Genomic DNA, 15,263 nt, shown 5'->3' with positions numbered 1-15,263 from the left:
TTTGAGCTTTACTTGAGAATTAAACTTTTAAGAAGATGATATTTTGTTATATCAGAATTAAGTATAGAAGAGAAAAAAATTGACATAAGAATTAAATACCTGAAGAAGAGCGAGATGAGTGATAATGTAAAGAAGGCCGTGGATGAGTGGATTCACGATCTCACACATAAAGGAATCTGGTGGGAGATAGAGGATTTTTTCCAAATATTAACTATGCTGAGAAAAATTTAGGGAAATAAACATTGCATACAAGAGGGTTGGATCTGGAAGAGCCATACAAGTAGAGGGCATAAGAAACAAGTAAAACATGTGATCAAAAGGACATAAAATACCCGAGACAATAACAAGCGCCGACGTTCTCCCGGGGGAAAGGTGGAATGGGTGTGGATGCAAATGGGTGGATGGAAAGAGAAATCGAGAAGTTGGAGAAAGCTCAAGATGAAAAAATAACGAATCAGTATGTGCCAACAAAGGGTTAAACAAGTTTAGAAAACTTTGACTCGAGGTTGAGGATTTTGAGACTTAAAACTAAAGTTACGACTAAACGCTTCAAAAGTACAATATTATCAACAATATCACTCTTAATATACAAGAACCTAACCTAAACCGGCAATCACTGCCCAGTCAAAAACATAGAACTCCGAGTCAAAGGTAACAAGCACAAAATAAGGAGGTGCAAATAGATAGAAAGTACTTTAAGTAACTATGGAAAAGTTATAAGGAAATGTGTGCAAGGTTGAGCTTACTCTTAACAGTCGGAAAAGGGAAAAGGACGCAGAATAGAAACGAATGACTGGCGATCAGAAAGAGCAAAATAGATTAGCGGTAGTAGTCATAGGTGGAGTATTTAACTCATGACGAATAGGGGAAATCTGATCGATTTATATGAGGTAACGATTGAACTCGAGGTCATTGTCGGGGTTGAGTGTTATTAACGTCAAAAGATTGACAAAGTCGTCGGAAAAGTGATTCATTTAAAATATTTCATAAGGTAATGTGAGGTTAACCTTGGAACTGGCAGTCGTCGCGATCGCGAATGATTTCCCTGTTACTCAACCGGCAGAGTCGCTATCGAGATGCATTACGCCAGCGCTGACTAATTTCCAGATAGCGCCATGACATTCTACGTCTTTATGACATATCTTGCATCATGTTGAAGAGGAAACCATACTCTATAACACATTACAATTCTGAAGTAGTTTAGTGTGACAGTGTGTTCGGTATAACGAGAACGATTTGCAGACGGTCATTCTGTTGTGCATGCTGTGGTTGTCCGATGTGCATTTCCTTTCGTGGCGCAAAATGAGTGAATTATCAGGAAGTAGTGAAATTCGTAAATGTATGTTTGATTTGGACGGCGAAGGTGATAGTGACGAATTTTTAGAAGGAATTGACGATGATTTTGACAATAATCTGTCAGGTAGTAGCGAGTTATATGAGCCTAGGCTAAGTGATTTCGACACTGATATTGACGATGATGTGGAACACAATGAACCAGCCACTGATGATAATAATGATAATGACGGTAATGCAGATGACCAAACAGAATCGAAGTGGACAAGAGTTTATCCTCCAGAGCCAAAAATAAAAGTGGAAGAGAAGTTCAAGTTTCGAAACGCAGGTGTACGAAATTGCCATCCGAGAAACAGTCCTCCTCTGACATATTTCTATTTGTTTCTCTCCAATGTTATCTGTAATCATTTAGTGACTGAAACTAATAGATACGCACAGGAAATTATTCGATATAAAACTAATTCCGGAAAAATGGGTCCGTATTCTCGTCCGCAAAGATGGGTTGACGTTACAGTATCAAAAATAAAGAAAATCATTTCTCTAGTTATCAATATGTGTCTGAACCCTAATAACAATATTGAAAAATTGTGGTGCACTTCAAAATTACAAATATTTCCATATTTTTCTAAATTCATGTCACTAAAACGTTTCGACTGGAAATAAATACTCTATAACCTGTTGGTAATGGCAATTTTTGATGCCTACTTACTCTATAGTTTAGACTCAGGTCTAGAGCATACCTCCAAACTAAACTACACAAGAACACAAATTAGGCAAACTAGACAGGTCCCGAACCAAATAAACTATCAGCACCAAAAATCACCAGAACACCATACATATTAGGTCGACACAGGCAAGGTAAGCTTAACCTCACCACACTCCAAAGGTGGATCTCAAATGTTAAGAATACAGTACTTACCTCAATATACTAATGGTTCAAAACGCTAAACTAAAACGTTGAAAATGGATAAGTAGAAAGGACGTAACGTCACCAAGGTTTCCCCACCAATACAGGGACCCACCAGAAGGATAATCAATTCACGTACTCCACCGGAGAACCCTTACCAACAATAAGGTAAATCCACAAAACAAACAATACACCAAGATTCAATCTCCCAAAAGAAAAGGATTTACATAAACATACACGAGACGGGCAAGGCAAGAAAGAACAATAATAGAAACAACAACAGACTGAGATCCACAGATCCGTGAGTTAATGATTCATTAATTTTTAAGAACCCACCATAATTTAACCCAAATAATTAGACCATTAAGGAATGCAGATTTTAAATCATAGTCAATTGACCTCGCATAACCCTGCAAGAAAAAACTTTTCAAAGAAAGGGACACACCGATCAGAGCAACTACCGACCAGAGTACGAGCACTGTGAAGTCACAAATGAGTAAATGGTAACTGTCTTTCCAAGCAAAGAACACCAAGAGTAGAATGACTTGGAGACCTCTAGTACTATTAGGTGTAGGGAGCGCAACAGTTTGTCATCGACAATCATTCCACAGAGGCATAATAAACAAGGAACAAACTAATACAAGGGGAATTACTGTTCAAGGATTGATGGATAAGGTTTCAGGAGGACATATCTTGGAGTCACATAACCAACCCACACAGCAGGAGGAAAAACTAAAACACCTTCCACTATAGTACACCCAATCAAACAGAAAAGGTATTAAAATACCTCAATTAGATGACTACAGGGGCCAGAAAATAAATAGGCAAGATGACTCCACAAGCGATAGCTCACAGGTAGGCAATTACACGCTCAACTATCCTGAACGCAGAACGGAAAGCAGGTAAATCAACAATATCTACTAATGTTAGCAAAATAACTGAAGGGAAAATAACCATAGAAGGTGGGTTTAAGAAAATAGAGCTTCACAAATATCATAGATGGAAACAAGGAAGACATCAGAGCAATAGGTTATGCGGGCAATCTCAATTTTCACTGACCAAGACCAGAACATACTACACAAGCGGTAGACACAATCTACATTATTAATTCCCATCTTCCTACAGACACAATGGTTCAAGAAAGGTGCCTAAACACCCGCCAGAGTGCAATAATACAACTAACATTGCCTCACAGAAATCCCACAGAAGCACCGGTAACCAGCACCAAGAGTCAATACAACAGGGTCCCTTTACAACAACATGCCACACAGCATCTTAACCAAACATGGTGCAATACCACACCACCACCAAATTCAGGACTAGCAAACCTACCACCTAGGTAAAAGAAGATAACTTCTCAGGATTCAAGTCCATGCCTTGACTACACTACTCAACATAATATCAATAGATGGAAGATGGTTACTGTCAACAACCATGCATACACACCACAACTCGCCCAGAACGATAAGATCAACAATAAGATACCAGATTCAAGAAAATACTTCAATATCATAGTGATGATAGTAATGCGCGGAATAAAATGTCACAAGACCCGTGAATACCATAGAGGACAAACTTATACTACCAAAAGAAACAAGGAAGTTTTAAAACAGAACAAAATTTCAAAAAACAATGGGATAAAATTTTCAACATAAGGAAAACCATAAGTTAAGTAAAGAATAAATTGAGATTACTTACAATAGAGGTACTACTGTTAGTTCTTAGAATAATTACCAGAGGGCAACGTAGCATTAGACATGAAGAGGCCCAGAAACCAGTTGCTAGAGATGGAGAAACCATAAAGATCCAAGATCCATGCACGAAGCAAACGGTCTACCAACCCCGACACAGGTTAACAGATCACCCCACGACTAACAACCCCCTCAAAGGATTTGACCAAAACTAACTTATTTCAGCGACTGAACAGCAGCAAGTAGAAGGGTTAATTTTCGAAGCTTAATCAAAGGGTACTCAGGGATAGTTATTATTGAAAATCGATAATAGGCCATAAATAAAATTCAGAATAAGATTTTAAAGCTAATTTTCCAAATAAACCTTGCTACCAGGGATGGATGAAGAAACAGAGTAAGACTAATTTCCAAGAGATAAATATGGATAAGATCACCAAAACCAGAAACAAGACAAAGATATGAACAGAAACTATTCCATGATTAAATCAACCCCCAGATAGTTAAAACTCAACCAATATTTTTCTTTTTTTTAAACTAAATTTTATAACAATCACCCAGGTGACGAGATTAAAACGAGCAACCAATAGTCCAGAAGGCTACCAAACGGACACCCTAAACAGGAGGATAAATACATATCAACAGGACACGATCATAAAATTTTTGCTATCCCAAAGTGTGAGCAGCAAGAAGACCGAAGGAAGTCTCCGAGTATCCGTTATCCAATCCTACCCACACCCAAAGCAGATTTGCTATGATATTTAAAAATTTAAAACCCAGAGAAGATAAGATATAAGGAGTACAGGTCAGAAATATAATTGGTAAGAGGCCCCCAAGAAACAGTCATGTGACAGATTCCACACACCACCAAACCACAATGTTCACACCAGAAACAATACCAGAACTAAGACAAATAGAAACATATCAAACCTAGCTTTAAAAATCATAGAGACATGTACCACAATGAAAACTCCAGGTAGAATTAAATTACACTAAACAGTAAGATGATATTTTACTTTTAATTAGCTCACAGAAATGTAGTTCTCAGCTGTATGTCCCTTTCAGTACCTTAGAACCCCACAAAGCAGAGACCAAAGGAAGGGAATTAGGAACTAGTACTGTACATTAACCAGGTTTAACTTGTGACAGGTGGACTCTCCTAATCCTTTTTGCAACCGGATCACTCACTAACATTGATACCGGGGACAGAAATTGCAACACGGGGCAAGGACCTTGATACCTGGGTGCCAGTTTGGTGGAAAACTTATTAACAGCTTTACTGACTGGGTAGCATTTTATGAAGACTGTATCACCAACCCTTACCTTAGTTGTTTTCCTACCCAAATTGTACCTTTTCTTGGTCTTCTCATATGAAACAGAGAGATTTTTCTTTGCTTCGTCCCAAATCTTCTGGACATCGAGAGGTTTAGATAGATCAGGCAAAAGGTCATCTATGCCTAGTACATTTGACATTGGGGAGTATGGAGTGTAGGAAAACATAAGGGACATGGGCGTTTTCCCATGAGACTCATGGATGGCAGAGTTAAATGCATGAGCTAGCCAATGTAAACAGGAGTCCCACTTAGCCTGGTTATGATGATGGTAGGCTATCAATGCGGACTTCAAATTTCTATTTACCCTCTCAGCATAGGATGGATTAGGATAATATGGGGTAGTAGTGACATGAGAGATGCTCAACTCGAAAAGGTATTTTTTGAACAGATGACTAGTAAACCCACTAGCGTTATCAGAGACAAGGAACTTGGGAGGACCAAAAGAAGCAAAGATATAATTTAGACAGTTAATAGTGGACCGAGAAGTGGTAGACCTAGTTGGAATAAGCCAAGTGAACCGTGAGAACGCATCGACACACACGAAAATGTGCGTGTTCCCCAAAGAAGATCGAACCATTGGTCCCACATAGTCGATGAACGGACGTTCCATGGGACGTGAAGCTTGTGAGGACGACAACAAACCCACACGGTTGTTTAGACTGGGTTTACTTATGGCACAAACCTTGCAAGTTTTAATCATGCTTCTGATGTCACTGTCCATTCTTTTCCAGATGAAAAATTCCCTAATTTTCTGCCTAGTTTTGAACATTCCTAGATGACCTCCAATGGGACAGTGGTGGTAATACTTGAAGATGACAGGTACCAGTACCTTGGGAACAACAATTTTGAAACAATGGTCCCCTCGTCCCTTACAACATAGAACACCTTTGACGAGAGAATAAGGTTTTACAAGAGTCCCATTACAAATTTTGTTTATGATTTCATTCAATTCAGGGTCAGATTTCTGGAGATCTTCGATTTCATGGTGAAGCAAAGGTAGCTCAGAAAGAATGGCATTGACTTTAATCACGTTACCATCATCAAAATTTTCAACATTAGATTTTACCTCAGGACAAGGTTCCCCATCAAACATTCTGCTGAGACTATCAGCGATGACATTATCTGTACCCCTAATATGTTTGACTTGAAAATTGAAGGCGGAAATCCTAAGTGCCCAACGGGTGATTCTCCCAGTTCTTTTGGGTCGGTTCAAAACCCACGACAACGCCTGATTATCCGTCTCCAGGTCAAAATTTACATGTTCAACAAAGGGCCGAAATTTTTCGAGAGCGAATAGGACAGCAAGGCATTCCAACTCATAAATCGAGTATTTGCTCTCAAGATCATTGAGGGTTCGAGAGGCATACGCAACAGGTCTACGACCATCCTCGTACTCTTGCAAGAGTACTCCGGCAATAGCTCTTCCAGATGCGTCGGTCTGAACAATGAAGCGTTTAGAAAAGTCAGGAATTGCCAAAACAGGGGCGTTCGAGAGGGCGAACTTCAATTTCTCAAAAGCTGCTTGTTGGAGAGGACCCCAGACAAACTTAACATCTTTTCGCCTTAAATGGTTGAGAGGAGCAGCAACCTCAGCGAAGTTAGGAATAAATTTCCTGAAAAAGTTAACCATTCCCACAAAACGGGCAATGCCTTTGACATCTTTAGGAGGTTGAAAATCACGAATTGCTTGGGTCCTGGATTGATCAACTGAGATTCCACTCGAAGACACAATATGTCCAAGAAAAGACATACATAAGAAATTCAGCGAACTGAATACACAGAAACTTGTAGTAAGATACTAATTTCCACAGGGATCACCCCAGGTCCAAAAACGTTAGGGGGGGGAAGAAGGCGATTAAATGTGACACCTCGGTGTCAGCGTCAGTGCTACCTTTTCCCGATCTGTACACTCCAAATATATCAAGTTGCCTATTATCTTTAGAAATGAGCCTTACACCTAGAATTTCATGTGTCTCATCTTTAACTTTTTCGTAGCTTACAAATTATTCTTTCACCAGAATGAACACTCCCCCTCCCACCCTTCCTATCATATCATTACGATACACACTCCAGTGCCGTGAGATAATTTCTGCATCCATTATATCATTTCCTAGCCATGATTCAACTCCTATTACAATATCTGGTAAATATATATCTATTAAATTACTTAATTCTATTCCTTTCCTTACAATACTTCTACAGTTCAACACTAACAATTTTATGTCATCCCTACTTGATTTCCAGTTCCCTGTTCCCTTATCACCGCTCCCTAAGCCATCCCGTTTCCCTGAATGTACCTCCCTATTACCCTTCCAAACAAATTTCCTAACTTATATGTACCACTGCGGTTTAAATGAAGGCCATCTGAGCGCAGATCCCTATCTCCTACCCACCCATTAGGATCTAGAAATGTCACTCCCAGTTTCCCACATACCCACTCCATAGTCTCATTCAAATCCGCAATCACCCTCCAGTCAGTATCCCTTCTACACAGTATTCCACTGGCATTAAACGCCAGGCAGCTCAATCCACCAGGAAAAGCTCCCGTAATTAAATCACAGATCACTTAGCAAGAAGAATAAATAGCCTACAGCTCTCAACATAAATACGCGCACATCACCAATTAATATTCAAGGGCCATAATAATCAAACATTTTTCAATTATCTCGAGCAATAGTTCCTATGGGCGACAATAACCGTAGGAACGTAAACAAGATAGAGCGTTACCCCAGCAATAAGGAAAATTAACACCAAGAGAAAATAAGGTCAAAAAAATTTAAGCAAAAACAGATTCCGATCCACAGAGATAATCTTGCAATCTCATACTATATTAATGATAGCATTACATACTTTTTTAAAATAAAATTTTCATTACTCCAGACTTATTTAACACCGTTGAAACAGAAAAGTCTTTTAGTCCGATAAACACTTAGCCGAAAGTTGTAACTCCCACACAGATGCGGTTTCAACCGAGCAGTCAGTAAGCCGAAAGTTTCTTTATGCCAAGAGGCTCGAAATGAAGGATTACCAGAATAGGGGATCGTATAACCTAGTAATGTCCACGAATTAAGTTTGGGTTTCGAGACGGTTCAGTCCAGCTCCAGTAGAAAATTAAATAACATATATTTGAGTCACATAACTTACATTTGGTCTTTGAAGCCCAGCTAATGCATGACGTCAGATAGAAAAGCAGCTTACTTACCTTCTTGAAGAGCTCAAAACAAGTTAAATAATGCACGTCCACTCGTAAATTAAAAGAATAAGGCACTTCATTACATGTTACCCAGGCAAATGCTCTTGTCAAGAGCGACAGCACTAAGCTTGCAAACAGCATGGCTCCCGACAAGGCGAGGTACACCAACAGAGCAGACTCGCTCTCTACCCGGCCTGAGATCAGACCAGTAAACAAAAGACATAAAATCAGGGAAGAAAAAAGGAAACACATCGCATATAAACGATGGCAGTTACAATTAGCGACCTAAGTTGCACCAAAAAAAATTACAACAGAGTACGAATAAGATCCCAAAGTGATACAAATTTCAATGGCGAATTGCCCAGGTCTAAAATGTTGAAGGGAAAGGCTTAAAACGTGTCCCCTCTGGGACAGATTATTACCCACAATGCGAGGGACACCACGGGATAGTACGGGTTACTGTGATTAGTACTCACTATGTGAGAAACACCACGGGATTCTACCGTCCCTGAGATTTGTACCCTTATGCGAGGAACACCGCGGGATGATACTGGTACATGTGATGAGTACCCACAATGTGAGGAACACCACGCGTTAGTACGCGTCCCTGAGATTCGTACCCGTATCTGGGGAAACCATTGGTTTGCGTTGCCTTTGGGTTGCGCCCTTATGTTTATAAAGCACCGTGAGTCTTCGTTACTTGTAATTAGTACCGCTACGTGAGAATTAACATGGTTCTGCTTTACTATCGATGCGTACATTTATGAGGGGCCGTTGACCTGGATTTTACCTCTTTAGACAAAAAGAATCATTGATTCAGGGCTGTGCCTTGGAGGCAGCCCCTTGGTTAGTACATACCATTGTTATAAGTTGGCATCAGGGAAGGTGGGCCATTGCGTATCGGTTCCGCTGATTGTTTTATGTTCATAATCGTTGTTCATCGTCGTGCTTTTTGAATTCTAGTCTGAGGATTGATTTTGGATTTTTAAAATTTTGAATATTGTGATTTTGATCCGCTGATTATCTTACATTCGTTTCATCCATTCATTATTCACAATCAAGATTTGAATTCTGGTCAGAGGATGAATTTTTGGACTTTTAAATCTTTTTACATCGAATTGTTGGAGTAAACTTGGCTGATTGTTACACACGTTGTAGTTCAGTCATGGGAAAACTAATCACTATACAGCTCAGGAGATTTCTGGGTGTGGCTGTTATACGTTGAGTGCAGTTTGAAATATCTACACATGGCCGGGTTCTGAACAGTCCTTCCTCTGTTATATATAACGGACGGGCGAGGTTAGCTGAGCCACAGCTTGTAGGAACACGTCCATTCCACTCGACGGCCACAAGCGTTGCCAGATTCGCACTTTCATGGCAGTTTCATTCTGCTACAGCGTCAGAGCTACACCAACAGAGTGTTTTAAGTTTCCTTTCAGAGAAATTTCTTGCACTTCGGCTTGCCCTTCCATTTACTGGATGCCACACCTTCAGTACGCTACAGACCTTCATACAGAGTGGATTCCTGAGAATGCCTCGCTCAGTTTCGGGCGAAACATTGGCAGCTACTAACGCAATTCGACCATGGCTTACAGCGAAGATACCGGCCGTGAAAGACTAAACGACAATCTCAAAGAGCTCAGGAAGCTCTCGAGCCTAAGGAGCGGGCTGTGCTGAAGTGACCACCCGCGTCACAAGGACATCTTAAAATGTCTTCCTTACAACACGTTTACCAAAACTCTAAATTCTCTTGGTCTCTTGCCTATAGCTCCACATCTCCCTCTCTAGTGTTCTGTCAGTGGACCATCCAAATGGTGCCTTAGATGATGACATCCAAGTTTGACACAAAGTATAGGCCAGTTCCGACCAGGACCGATGTTTCTATCATAAGGGTATTGCTGACCTAATCTGACGATAAAGATCAGGAGGCATGATAGCCTAGTATCATTGTCGCTGAGCTGGCTGCGGTTGGAGTTGCGGCCACGGAATATGTGAGTTATGAGATGAAGAAAACAGCCTTTGGTTCGGATTCCACATTAAACTAGAAACCAATGGTCATGATCAAGTTATCATTGTTCATGAAAGGCAGGTTGTTTCCTTGCAGAAGAGACTAATTCATCTTGGTGTTGTTTTATTCCCGGTTGTCTAGAGACTTTTTGGTTTACATGGTTAACTGACTATACTATATGATATTGGTCTTGATGGAAAAGACAAACGAACCGTTGCCAACCTATATTAGAATCTGTCCGCATCTGTTAACGTTGATAACACCAACATCTGTGCTTTTGAAATAAAGTGAGAGATGAGGCAAGGCTGTGCTATAACTCCACTCCTCTTCAATAATTGCTGTGAAAGGGTGTTTTTTCTAAAGCACTGCAAGGGAAACAGGATATCTGTGGTGCTACAGCATTCATGTACAATATCATAACTTAGAGTACTTTGGTCATGTCATTCGAAATTATGAGCTAGTGACGTGGTTTATATGTTAAGAGAAAAATAATTTCAAACCAAATCCATCAAACACCCAGGAACATGCTTTTCATGTGAGGAATAAAGAAGCATCTTTACAGTCGCAGGTGAAGTGATTGGGAAATTTACTGGAATCGTAATAAATAACCTGTCATATGCATATGATACTTTTCTGTTTGCAAATAAGTGCTGAAGGTCCACAGATATTAGCGAACTGTGTGGTCAAACACAGTTCTACGTTTAAACACGAAAAAGACTATTTAATGGTCGTAATAAAACATGTAATTCAACCTATGAACTTGACGTAGCTGGCACATCACTGAAGCAAGTCCAGCGCTTTAGGTCTCTCACCTGCGTACTTGATCACAGCTTGAGCAGTCCTGTCGAATCTAGGTTCCAAGAACTGCTTTCAAGAGAATGATTTAAATCCTCTATCACAATGACTTCATGTTCTCCACCCCTGTTTTCTTCGGTGTTTTGTATGTCCTGTATGAGGTCTGAACACCATCCTTCGAGATGTGGGGCTACAGTATTCATGTACAATATCATAAAGTAGAGTACTTAGGTCATGTCATTCGAAATTATAAGCTACTGAAGTGGTTTATACCTTTAGAGAATAATAATTTCAAACCAAATCCATCAAACACCCAGGCACATGCTTTTCACGTGAGGAATAAAGGAGCATCTTTAAAGTTGCAGGTGAAGTGATTGGGAAATTTACTGGAACACATTGATACACTTGAGTATCTAATGACACTCTTTGCAAGTATCAAAGCATCAACGCCAAGGCAAGAATCCTGTCCAACGTAGCATGGATAAACCTGAATTATTCCGCCTCATGTGGCTTAAATACTGTTTTAATAATAGACAAGGCCTAACTGTCACTGCTGAATGTTTCGAAACATCCACACGGTGCAGTGCATTTTTGGAAGCAGTGTGTTGACACACGGCGCACTTCCGTCTCGGAATGCAAGAGAAACAGTGCTTCGCGATGGCGTGACGGAACTTGAACCACGCTTCCTATTCACTGACTAAAATGTTCGACGTCCTGATACAGATAAAATATGAGGTTCGTGAAATATTTAATGAGCAAATGTACAACGTACAGTATGATAAATGTATGATGCTCAATATAATAGTACCAGTATATAGTACCAGTAATAAACAGCGTTTCCTTCTTCCCTAAGTGCTTACATTGGTATTAAAAGGAATCAAATTTGCCGTTAAATGCACACTAAAACAGTAACTAATTTGATTAATTATAAAATGATTAACGAAATTTAAGAACATTTAAAAATATGTATTTTATGTATAACTTACCTAATCCAGTTGCAAAATCATGCGGTATCTATTAGTCTAAGTGAGTGGATTAACTTCAATAATTAATTATAAAATGATTAATTAAATCTCAGAACAGCCCAAGATCGGTATTATGTATACAGTAACAGACTTGACCTATTCCAGTTTACAAATTTACTTGAAATTGAAGTTTTAAAACGTAATTTTAGAAACTTTTGCACTTGACAAACGGAAGCGACTTTCTGTTATTATATGACCCTGGTTTGAGAACAATAAATCCTTTTTCCATATGAAAGGCCCTACATTGTAGAGTACATTGTTCTTTTAATAATTTGACTCACGATTCGGAATATGAAGAGTCTATTAACGAACATCGGCTCATCTTCAGGGCAGTCTCACGCTGTGTGAGGCGAGGGGATAAGCAAATCTGCGTCACTGTTTCAAAGCTTTGCTGTTCCGAAGCATCGATGTACCTGACGAGTGTGGGTTCCTGTTTACGCGACACGACTGACTGCATCGGCTCTGTGTTTCGAAGCATACTGTTCGTTATAAATGTGAGGTGATCCACAGAAGCCTCGTGTGATATATATAAATGAGTTGTTTCCGCTTATGAACATCCAGAGTGGATACATCCCTGTAGTTTGTAACATCACGCAGGAGTACAAATTATTCTCAAGTGTTGGCAGATATCCACTTTGTTCATAGGCGCATTACTGTCATTCAAAGTGTTTACTCGTAGGTAAGTACAGGAATATTAGAGCCATCACCTCACAACATGTGTCAAGTGCCCTACACGATGGGCCCAGAGGAGGGATGACATCTGCTCCGACTGGAGGTGTAACAGAACTTGCCGACGAACATCCTATGGCAGGACACTGCAGCCTGTTGAGAGAGACTACGGTTGTACCTTGTTCACAAACGAGGTCTCCATAAGGCGGATGTGTAAGAGAAGAATAGTTCCCAAACTGTGAGCTGAATGCTGAGAACATTACTGGTGTGTCCTTCCCGCACCTGGATAACAACTATCTGCAGAGGAGGAATGGGCGTTCATGGCCCCTTGCGTGGTCGGCAGGAAACCGGATCCGAATCCCTTAGATGTCATCTGGGAACATATGGAACCTGACGTGTGTCTCAGAGGAGTGAAGTACGACAATATCTGTTTTTAGTGGCTGAGGAGGTAACAAGCTGTTTGAGTTGTCGCTCTGTCTGCAGGTGTGCCCTGTAATAGGATAAGTTATCTCTCATTCCATTTTTGTGTTATGTCTCAGTGTACATTCAAGTGCCTAAGGTATTGAATATAATGCAAGGGAATTTAAACAATTTAATTTCACGTACTCAAATTCCCGACCATTCCATACGTGCAGTCACATCACTTCGTCGTTATCCTGCTAAGAAGCATGCGCGACGCGTGGCCAACAGTAATTGTGTATTCTCTCAGTTGTAACCATGACATGGATCTGTTATATTCACCGCTTTTCCCACACCAGTGGGTGCGAGATATCTCTCACAGGTGGATTTATGATCTGATGTTCTTCCCGACGCCAAGCCTACGTGATGGGATGTAATCACTATTGCGTGTTGGTAGTGTTGCGTAAATATCAAGAGAAGAGTGCTGGGACATACACAAACACCCAGTCCCCGAGCGTGAATCAAGGCCAAGTACAATATTATCAGACCTGAATGCATACAGCTGCGGCTCGTGATCAATTCCGCCAGTGGGGCCTGATATAAAGTTTTTGGCCATGAATGTGGGACTGAGGCAGGCATTTTTGAAAATTGCACCCATATGACGAATTAGCATTAAATAATGAATTATTTTATGCAACATTTGTGCACATGAGGCAACCACTGCGGTAGATATTTCGGCAGGCGGCACGGCAAGTCTAATAAAAGTTGGTGACACTAATTCGAGTCCTGTTACCAAGCTTAAGGCACGTTCCAGGGTGCAGCGAAGATAATTGCACTCAAAACTACCGTCAAGTAAAACTTTGAAGCCGACAGCTAAGTGCTTGGGTCAGCGCTTTCTCACGGGTACCATGACTGCACCCAGTAACTGAACAAAGGTGACAGAAATAGAGGGGAAAAGGCATGTTTTGTGCGAGAGATTTCGAGTGATGACAGACCTCCCTCAGACAGAGATGGTTCGTTCCGAACAGACGAAAAGCGCATATCATCAAAAAACTTCTGAATTCAATAACATGTAAGTCAGATATAATATTCATTTGCAATTGCAAATTTTGAATTGGATGTTATGGGAAACAATAACTTTGATTTCGCGGTGTTAACGCATAGACAGTTTTGGAGACAGTAACTTACAAACATTCAAAGTAACATAGATTATTAGAACGCAGTGCTCAGTGAGAGGGGATATTTAGTCAGAGCTAGGAATTCCAGTGGGATAATGAACATTATATCTGACTTACATGTTTACGAATTCAGGCCTTATCATATAAAGTGTGACGCAGCAGCATTTCACATTGCCAGTTTTCTTAAATAACTACAAAACAGATACATTACGAAGTGGGCGGGAAAGCAGAGATTTACTGAAGGACAGACTTTGCTTACTTGTTTGGTTAAGCCTAGGTAGTGGCCAGGAAGGGAATGTGTAATTACCAATCAGTTCATGGAATGGCAAGGTGGTCGACCTCAAATGTCCACAAATATTCAGAAATCTGGTGCTAAGGGATGGTACAGTCGAGATACCGTTACTTCCTGGAAAGGGTCTTGCAGTTTGCGGTAGAGTTCATTATTGGAGTATTAATGAAGTCGTGTGCCAAGCCCAATATTGCCAGGTATAGTGCTAATTTCAGATATAATTAGTATATAAGAAGAATCAAGTGTCGTGTGTAAAACTGGTGCTCATCAATCATGACCGGATACAGCAAGTTAGTAACCACGTCCTACATCACTGGAGCCATGGCTTAAATTCCACTGGCCAGGGGACGACAGAGGAACAGCCGGCAAAACTCCAACATGTAAGTGATCATACCAATCTCACATGTTGTTTCTCTTAATTATGTAATATATTTGTTTACGACGCGAATTGTCAGAAATTATAGCTGTGTAAGTTTAATTTTCTT

This window comes from Anabrus simplex, chromosome X (assembly GCF_040414725.1).
Source record: "Anabrus simplex isolate iqAnaSimp1 chromosome X, ASM4041472v1, whole genome shotgun sequence".
NCBI lineage: Eukaryota > Metazoa > Arthropoda > Insecta > Orthoptera > Tettigoniidae > Anabrus > Anabrus simplex.
This window is presented reverse-complemented; position numbering follows the sequence as displayed.